The sequence below is a fragment of the Dioscorea cayenensis genome, chromosome 17 (genome assembly GCF_009730915.1).
Source record: "Dioscorea cayenensis subsp. rotundata cultivar TDr96_F1 chromosome 17, TDr96_F1_v2_PseudoChromosome.rev07_lg8_w22 25.fasta, whole genome shotgun sequence".
NCBI lineage: Eukaryota > Viridiplantae > Streptophyta > Magnoliopsida > Dioscoreales > Dioscoreaceae > Dioscorea > Dioscorea cayenensis.
The window spans coordinates 13,616,237-13,626,883 of NC_052487.1; the positions used below are offsets into that span (position 1 = coordinate 13,616,237).

Consider the following 10,647-nt stretch of genomic DNA (forward strand, 5'->3'; position numbering starts at 1 on the left):
AGACATTTAGTGGCAATTTTTCTATGGCTATCTATCATTTTGCCACAAAATATGAGGTTTTTGTGACAAAAAATTTACTTGACACTATAGTTTAAGTTAATTGTGATGATTTATTTTTTTCACTAATACAATTACAATCTTGACGATGTATATCAAATTTGGTGCCAAAGTAATTTTGACAAATATTATTGTCACTAATATTTTCATTTGCTTTGACATTTCTGTGAGTGTCTACTAAATATTGTCATGAAAACAAGATTATCACTACCACTGTGGTTGTAAAAAGTCTTCAATTTGGAGCGCAAATCAAAACCTATGAGAAAACTAATAAGTAAAATATGTTTAATATATTTTAGGGACCAAATTGGATATATATATATATATATAAACTTTAAAAAAATATTGAAAATTTAAAAATATTTTTAAAATACGAGATAGAAATCAATGTTAAAGAAAAAATATACATATTCTCCAAATAGATACCTAATCCTCAATATCTGTTTTTTGAAAGATTTAAAATTCGGATAAAACTTTTGTTTAATATATTTTTTTGGGATTTTTTAGATTATTTATATTATTAAATATCTAAAAATATTCAAAAACCCTTTTATTTTTGGTTAAAAAGCAAGTGACCATAATAATTTCCCAAAATTTCTTAAATTTTCAAGGCATAGATCATGCCTAACATTTATAGAATTAGAGGAAAAGTTTTTAAATTAAAGTTTTATCCAAAATCTCATAAAACAAAATCTAATTGATAATATGAATTTTTGTAAATAAAATTTAAAAAGATTGATATCCCCATATAAAAGATTTGTCACTAAAAATATATAATATTAATTTAATATCAATTAAATATTGTCACAAAAACAAAAATTTATTATTTTGTCACTTAATCATTTATTTTTTTTAACAAAAATCATCACAATAACATATTTACCATTGTAACTTATAATAGAAAATATTATTTAAAATTAATTAAAAATATTAACTTAAAGAAAATTTAAAACAAATTTCTAGCCAAATTCTCAATTAACTATCATTTACATTGCCATAAAAAACTAGAATGAAAGAGGGAGACCAAAGATTTAAAAATATATATATATATAAATTATAATTTTTAAAATAAATTATATTTTGCCAAACTACATAAAAAATATTTTTTTAAAACCAAAAAAAAATATAATTTGTTTTACATTATATATATGTAAATTTTTAAGAAACAATGAATTGAATAATTGGATATAGTTTTAATGACTAGGTTTCTTTTTCCCTAAATTTTCAAATGCGTTGTCTTCTTATAAAGGAAAAAAATTGTATTCATCCATCATTTAAACAAAAAAAAATTTCATATAAAAACAGAAAAAATAAAAAATAAAACAATTGAAGTAGTAAAGGACGTTAGTGGGTTAGGTTCAACTTTTTCATTAAAAAAATAAAACAATTGAAGTGGTAAAGGACGTTAGAAATTTTAGGTTGGGATGGTTGCAACCTTGCTTTTCAGACCTTGCTTTTTATTGATGTGATGAGAGATAAGTAAAATTACTGTAATGTGATAATTTACCCATTTGATAAAATAATCACACTGGTGTCATAAAGGTGTCAAAACCTGCAAGCCCTCCAGAATGTTCATCTTTTCAGCATCTCTCTCTGAAACAAAGCCCTTGTTTTTCTTCCCGGTGATCAATGCGTTCAATATCTCCAATGTCGACATGGTCTATGGCCTCGCCAAGAACCTAGCACAAAAAGCCCTTAGATCTCATTGGTGATAGCTTGATACTTATCCTTTCCCTTTTCCCATTCTCCGTCTTTTTTTCGTGGTCGCCATGGAGATCATGATTTAGTTCTTTTTGTAAGGTAAATTTTCACTTATTCATCCAATATTTCGATTTTGTCCTGAAATTTTTTTGTAGTTTCTATTTTTGATGAGAATCAAGAATGATTTTTTTCCCTTCTCTTTTAACTTAATCTATGACCAATTTCGCCATTGGTCTTTATAAAAATAGGTTAGAATTTGTAAATTTGGTTCCTCTTTTTACTTTTCTTCAACTTAGATGTATCATTTTTTTTTAATTTGTTTGTTTTGTTTGATTTTTATTTATTTATTTGCAGTTACATGGGGAGTGCTCTTAAAGTGCTAAATTTAAAGGGAATCAGGTATGCTTCTCCTGAGCAATGGATTTAAAATTGGAGCTCATAGTTTGGAAAAAAATTTGAATCCTTTTCATTCAATAGATTTCAAATTGTTATTTATTTACTTTGTTTTAGTTTGTGGATGTAACTAACGGCACACCATGTTATTTTGTTTCATGCATAGTTTTAAATTTCAGTTATTATTTGTTAGAAATCAGATTCTTTTTGCTAGATTGAGATAGTTAACATAGCATGGGTGCATTAATTAAATCTTTTGTTTGTGAATCAATAGTTCTCATGATTCTTACAAAGACATTTAGTGTTTAGAATTCTATAATGAACATGTAAACAAAGAAGAGGTGGGTGAATGAAGTTAGAAATAAAGGTGTATGTAAATTATAAGGAAAGGTGTGAAGCAACCCTTACTTGAAGTGTTGGTCCCTGTTGTCTAAAAAGTGATTATTTAAAATTTAGACACACAATCATAGTGCTTGATCCCAATTAATTAGCTATTAGTCATCTTAATTAGACTATTAGTTTAGAGAAAAGATGACTCAAGTTTGGTCTAGAGATAATGGCATCTATTATGCAATGTAAATCTAAAGTGGTTAGAGAATCCGAAAGACATGTCAAAAGCTAAAGGACTCATTTAATTTTTGTATTCATTTCATTTTTGTATTGATAGATGTTTTAAAAGGAAGAGTTATTAAACTTATGGTTATAAACCCTTTTGTTTTATGTGTCAAAGCAAGTGATTTGCTTTGGAGGTTGGTGAACCTAACTAATATGCCATCATTGAAGCCGATTTCAACAGGTACATCTCTTCTCCCTATATATATATATATATTAATATATTGTAACCTTAATGGTTTACAAGAAAAAAAATTATGTAGATATGTACATATAGAAGTAGATGATTAGATTGCAATTTTCAAAGCAAGGACCGTTATAATCACTCATTTGATGCGGACCAAGTTAATGAAATTGAAGACTAGGCACAATGGGCTCTTGATTGCCCAAGATCATTTCTATCATATGATCTATGTCTATAGGGGAATACACACATAAGTGTACATAAACACAGTGTTTTTCCCTGATATGAGGATCAAAATAGTTAGAGTAATATGTTGGTTCCTCGATTGAGTCTCTGATTTGAATTCATGGCTTCAAAAACTAAATAGACAAGCAAGACAAGTCACTTCATCATATAAACTTTCTCCACTTGCGGCCCCTTGCATGTTTCCCACATTACTCTTTTTTCATCTATGATAAAATAAAGTTGCTCATCTTTGTTCATTCTCTCACTTTACACACACACACACATACAGACATATATGCTCACTTTATATATATATTCTTGCTTCAAATCTTCCCCTTTAATCATTTTTAATAAAAATTCATCTTTTTTCCTATCTTACAGTATTTATCACCGTATTTATTATTTATTTTGAAAAAATGGATTGCACCTTGATTGTGTAGAGGTAATTTGAACTATTTTCACCTTATAGAACTTTGCATTATTGATTATTGATTTTATTTTGGTTAGTGGGTGTAACAAGGGGCGCATGCATGTTGGGTTTTTTTCATTGTAGCTTTAAAGTTTAGTTTATCATTTGGTGGAAGTTGTCAACTTCTTTTTATTGGATAGAAATAGTGAACATAGCATGGGTGCATTAAATCTCTTGTATGTGAATTAATAGTTCTAATTATTCTTAGTTAGCCATTCAATGTTTAGAATTTTACAATAGATATGTAAACATAGAAGATGTGTCTGAATAAAGTTGGAGTAAATGTGTATGAATTAAAAGGAAATGTGTGAATTAACACTTCTTTGGATTTGAAGAATTTGTTGTCATTCTGAATTGTTGGGTGAAGATAGTGTTAATATTTCAAATTAGCATGCATGTTTGTGTTGTGAAATAAATATGGTTTGAAAAGGATTTATTTAATGGTAAAGATATTGTAGTGTGATTGATTTTTGCATGTAATTGACTAAGAACTAATCAAATGTGGGGCCTAGAGAATTAGTCTATCAGCTAGGACTCATGATGGAGTCATACTTGTGATCAAAACTTATTGCTAACATTTTCATGACAATAAAGTTTAATGTGCAGTAAAAGTCAAATTTGTCTACGCATGGCTTACTAGTTAAGTGAACCTTTTTCTGATTTTTGAATGAAAAATGCGTAATTATTTTGGTGTGCTTGCAGAGGGTAGCATCTTTTGGCACATTATACTAGATTCTTGTGAAGTTTTCATAATGAAAAGTTAAGAAACATAAAATTTAAGCTGGATTTGTTGAGGAACTCAGCTAATGTTTGTTAAAAACATTAAGGAAGAAAGATGTAGGCTTCAAATAGCATAGTCGCATGTTTGATGCTATCGGAAGATGGTTGAATCATGTGTTGTAAATGTTTATATGATTTTTTTATGTTTAAATGTAACCAAAATCACAATAAATAGATGCTTTAATATAATGATAAAATCTTTTTCCAGAAATATGAAACAAAAGTGTTAACTTGCATGAAACTAAAAACAAATTTCCAGCCAATGCTCAACCATCATCGTTATCACTTTCTTGGTAAAGTTATCTTCATCACAATTGGTTTCATCATCTTCTTCATCTCCCATAATATTAATATTTTAGTGGATTTCCTTCGATAGTTGCATCATCTAAATCAGATCTGTCCAAAGATATCACATCATTATCATCATCTAAAGTAGATCCATGAAGTGTAAAGCCAAAATTTTCATTTTCTTGGCATGGCTCATCTCTCATATCATTGTCAGGAAGATCATATAAATCACGTGGTTTTGTCTTGACAACAACATACCAATTAGGCTTCTTAATATCTCTTACAAAGTAAATTTGTTCAACTTGAGAAACTAAAACATATGGTTCATCAGTTTTCAACTTACGTGTGGCATTGACCATAGGAAACCCAAACTTGTCAACCTTGAATCCACCTTTATGATACACATCCCACCAGTCAGCCTTAAATAAAATTATACTATTTCCCCCTTGATAATTTAATTCTATGATATCTGTTAGTATGCCAAAATACTCCAAATTGCCCGTATTCACATCATCTTTTACAAGAATTCCACTATTTTGTGATTTTAGTTGCAAATCTCTGGCCTTTGTGTTAAACCTCCAACCATTGATCAAGAAGCTCTTATATCGATAAACTCTCTTGTCTGGCCCATAAGCTAGTTGCAATAATTGATCACTAACAATTTCACTTGCTTCATTTTTCAACTCGGTGACCTACAATGAGCAATAACCATTGTACATCTAAATTATGTAAATTTGAACTAATAAAAATTAAATGTGAAACATATTTAGAGCACTTACATATTTCTTGAACCACTGATGAAATTCTCTTTTGTGTCTTCTTTCTACATTTCCACGTTCTTCCGTCTTGAGCTTTTCTTTATGCATGCTTTACATTAAAATTTAAAATAAACAAAATATTAGTAATTACTTGAGGAATATGTAAACCATAAACATATTAGGTAAAATGACTAATTTCCCAAAGTTCGAGAACTTACTCCACAAACTCTCTTATTTCTTCACAGTTTTCTAGCACATACATCATAGCTTGAGACCATTCATTTAAGCTTAACTCATCATATTGTTTTCCGAGCAAAGGTCTACCAACTTGTGAAAAAACTTGCAACCCAGAATGAGAATGAACATTGCTCCCCTCATCATTTCTTCCAACTCGATTCAACCTAGTTTCACTTCCATGCAAATACCTTGAACAAAAATGCATACATTCTTGCACAATATATGCCTCAGCAATTGATCCTTCTGGACGCGCCTTGTTTCTAACATATGATTTAAGCCTACGCAAATATCGCTCTATAGGATACATCCATCGAAACTGTACTGGCCCAGCAAGTTTAGCCTCGCTTGCAAGATGAATGGTTAAATGCACCATTATGTCAAAAAACGCTGGAGGAAATATCTTCTCTAGCTTGCAAAGTGTAAATGGAATTGATTTTTCAAGTCTCTCCAAGTCATCGAAATGCAAAACTTTAGCACATAAATCCTTTAAATAAGCACACAACTCAAGTAATGCTTCACACACCTTTTTACTTAACAAACCACGTATGGCCAAAGGGAGATATCGATGCAAAAATTACATGACAATCATGACATTTCATTCCCAAAAACCTTGCATTCAGTAAGACTCACACATCGAGAAATATTTAGAGGAGTAGCCGTCTGGAACTTTTAGATCGATTAAGAATTGACAAAATGCTCGTTTTTCATCCTTAGATAGTGTATAACATGCTGGATGAAACAAATAGCGACCATCACCTGTGGGAGTTGCATGAAGCTCAGGACGTATGCCCATATTTTCTAAATCAAAACGAGTGTTTAAAGTATCTTTTGTTTTCCCCTCTATGTTTAGTAAAGTCCCAATTATATTGTCACATACATTTTTCTCGATATGCATGACATCTAGATTATGCCGCAATTTAAGTGTCCTCCAATATGAGAGTTGAAAAAAAACACTCTTTTTTCTCCAATTCCCGAACAATAGGACATCTCCACGCTTTCGTTTTCTTGAAGTCTTACCAAAAGTCACCTATTTAATGAAAAATAGAATAGTAAGGAAAAGAGTTAGAATACAAATAACAAACATGAATGATTAAAAGGCAACCAAACTTCACCTGAGAAAATTGATTATATTGTTCAACAACATCATCCCCTGATAATTGTTTGGGTGCACTTCGATTTTCTGTGGTACCATCAAATGCTTTTGCATTTTTTCTCCAAGAATGATTAGTCGGTAAGAAACGACGATGACCAAGATAACATGTTTTATGCCCATTCTTAAGCCTTTGAGAAGATGTTTCAACATTGCAAATAGGACATGCTAACTTGCCTTTGGTGCTCCATCCTGATAAATTACTGTAAGCTGGAAAATTATTTATAGTCCATAAGATAGCTGCACGTAACTGAAAGTTACTCTTTGAAAATGCATCATATGTCTGTACACCTGTCTCCCAGAGACATTTCATTTCATCAATCAATGGCTTTAAGCAAATATCAATATCATTTCCAGGACCTTTAGGACCAGCAATCAATAGTGACATCATGATGTAAAGATCTTTCATGCATGGTGGGAGGTTATAAGGAACTCTTACAACTGGCCATATACTATAAGAAGTGCTCATATTATTAAATGGGTTAAAACCATCACTTGCTAAACCAAGTCTAACATTACGTGGGCTCAAAACTTTTCCAAGTTTGAGAATCGACTAGGTGTCCCATAAGCTCATTGTTACATGGCTTTTCCTTATGCCACCTCATATGCTTGGCAATGTTATATGATATGTACAATATTTGCAAGTGTGGAGCTAATGGAAAATATCGCAAGACTTTCTGTGGAATCTTTTTTTTATGGCCATGCTTACTAGTCATATTTTCCATTTTCCCATAATTTTTCCATCTACATTCATCACAAGTTGGACAAGATTGGGCATTCTCATATTCATTTCTATAAAGGATGCAATCATTTACACAAGCATCTATTTTCTTATATGAAAGCCCTAAATCTCGAGATACTTTCTTGAAGTCGATATATGACATAGGAACTTTATTACCTTTAGGGAACCATCTTTTCATTATTTGAAGCATTTTGTCAACTGCATTTCCACTGATGCCGTAGAGACATTTCCAATTTAATACTTCAACAATGAATGATAGTGTGGAAGATGCTTCACAACCAGGATATAACTCTTGCTCCACCTCTTGCAATAATCTGAAAAACTTAGTAGCTTCCTTATTTGCACCGGTGGGGTTGTGTTCAATTGGACCATCAACTTGTTCATTTAGAGCAATAGAACTATCCCTTGCAAATGCATCATTAGTCATTTGAGCATCAATTTGGTCAACATAATTTGCATTAGCATGTCCAAGATCATGTAACATATCACGCATTCCACCATCATTATCACATTTATCACTCTGTCTAGCATCATCATCATCATCATCATCATCATTCGAACAACATTGTAAAACCTCTCCATGGTTTTACCATTGCTTGTAGTTTTTGTTTATCCCATTTAACATTAGATGCTCATAAATTGATTGCCGCACCCCAAATAAATTGTTATTGCATTTTTTACATGGACAACGTGCAGCTTTTCCTTCATCAAGGTTTTTGAATGAAAAATCAAGAAACTCATTGACTCCTTTTTCATATTGTGGCAGTGTCCTATTAGAAATTTCCATCCAAGTTTTGTTAATCTCCATTGTCCCACAACACAAATTAATATCAACAAATCATATTAGAAATTAATTCTAAGAATACTAACAAAATCATGAAACATAAAAGCTATATTTTTTAATTTGGATTCTCCAATTATTTTAAAAGAGATATACTATATATTAAATCAACACTACATTCTGAATGATATTGAAGTATTTGCAGCCAAGCAATTGTAGAATGACCAAGTTATGCGATACTCTAGCATGGATTTTAAAAGATTAATCATTTCATTGGCTCTCTAATTGAACTATCTTTTTTTGCATTAAGTGTAGTAATGGCTACATGTATTCGATGAAATTTTAATGTTGTATTTTCTACTATACTTAATTATCATAGCAGTAGGGGAGTTCCCTCAATTCTTTATCAGTATTCTATGAGAAGTTTTTAATAAATATATTCGTTTTCATGCATTTCCTTTGTTTTTCATTTGTCTAAAGGCGTTGAATGCATCCATTTATTTGTTTTGAGTTCTAGGATTACCCTGTTGATGATTTTCCATCATCCTTCATGTCCATTCATAAAACTCCAAATCTTATTTCTAAAGTTGAATCCACAGCTTGAGATAGATTAATTTGAGCTAGACACATGAACCAATTTAGAAATACAACCATTTGTTGATTGAATAGTAGACATAAAGTTACTTGCTAGAAGGGTGTGACTTCTATTCATGTCTTTCCGACTCTTTCCCAAGTCTTTGTTCATGCATGAGAAAAGACCACATGCTTGGCATCTGCTACCGTTGTTCTTATCTCAATACTTTTCAGTTGAAAAGCATAACACTGTTCTCATTGTCGAATATTTCTTTGTTTTTTATATTTATTGCTTTTGTCACTGCCTTAATTTGTTTTCCTATTGTTGTGGCAGTGTTCTACTTTGGACTAACAGTGTACAATACCTGCATATATTGTTGGTTGCCATTGCCTTGTTTCTTATTAATCTAAATTGCATTTGGTGGTTTTCTACGAGCAGAGGTTCTTTTTTTATGTATATAAATGACATTACTGAACTTATTCATTTCATCTTTCAATTTTGTTTAATTAAACTAAACATGACTAGTTATATATTGTTATACTGATAACCCACATATATCATTGGTTGTCCTTGCCTTGTTTCTTATCAATCTAACTCACATTTGGTTGTCGATGAGTAGAGATTCCTTTGATACATATATAAATGGCATTAGCGAACTTATCCATTTCATCTTTCAAATTTGTTTAATTAAACTAGTTATCAATATACTGATACCTGCATATGTTGTCGGTTGTCCTTGCCGTGCTTCTTATTAATCTAACTCACATTTAGTTGTCGATGAGTAGAGATTCCCTTCATATATATATATATATATATATATATATATGGCATTACCGAACTTATCCATTTCATCTTTCAATTTTGTTTGATTAAACTAAGCACAACTATTGTAGTATTTGTCTTTTGAATTCACAGTCAAACAACACAACGGCATCATTGAAAGGCAGAGGTGGTGGCAGCAGCAGCAACAAGCGACGGAGCGGGAGGAAGCAGAAGGTTTCGTCGAGACATGATGTATCATCAAGAGATGCTGAAATCTCAACATAGATCATCATAGGTTGAGATTTTAATTGAGGTTCATGTTAGTGTGTTTTCCTTTTTGTCAGGATTGGTTCCAGTTTGCTGATATGATGATACCATTAACCACAAATGGTTTGGTTGATATTGTATTAGCTTTTTGGTTCCCAATTTGAATGAACCTTAAGTTTATTCATGTTGTTCTTCTTTTGAATTCAAGGATTTAATTTTATTTTGCAATCTCTCAATCTATTTATTAATTTTTATTGGAACTTCAGTATCAAATAATTTTAATTCTTTTATTTATTTTTATTAATTGGATAATATTGAGGAATCGTATGATTGAACAGAACTATTTCTTGAGAATGGGATTGACATAGACCAATGGTCAATTTAAACTTGTCACTAATATTTATTTCTCTTTTTATTATTATTAATTATTACAATTAAAATTAAATTTTGTTTGGACATTTTAATGATAAAAACATCTAATACACTGTTGACATTATCTTTAGTATGCATGAATCATAAATGTGTAAAAATATTTATCTATTTTAAAAAATAATTTCAAAAATATATTTTGAGTTTTACTTCTCTCTCTTGACATTGGACGAGTTGGGGAGCGCAAGTCTTTATTTATTTTAAAATTTTATCGATACTATTTAAAATAAATTAAATG

General features: G+C 30.6%; 1 long non-coding RNA gene across 2 annotated transcripts; it reads left to right on the top strand.

Annotated features, from left to right (window-relative positions):
* Nucleotides 1-1,575: 1,575 nt before the first annotated feature.
* LOC120280943 lies at nucleotides 1,576-10,220 on the top strand. 2 transcript variants are annotated; one of them, XR_005542455.1, is made up of 4 exons: nucleotides 1,576-1,857; nucleotides 2,113-2,157; nucleotides 2,882-2,947; nucleotides 9,845-10,220. It is a non-coding gene; the product is annotated as an uncharacterized LOC120280943 (long non-coding RNA). The 2 variants fall into 2 exon arrangements; XR_005542454.1 differs by having other exon boundaries at nucleotides 1,577-1,857; nucleotides 9,867-10,220.
* Nucleotides 10,221-10,647: the final 427 nt, after the last annotated feature.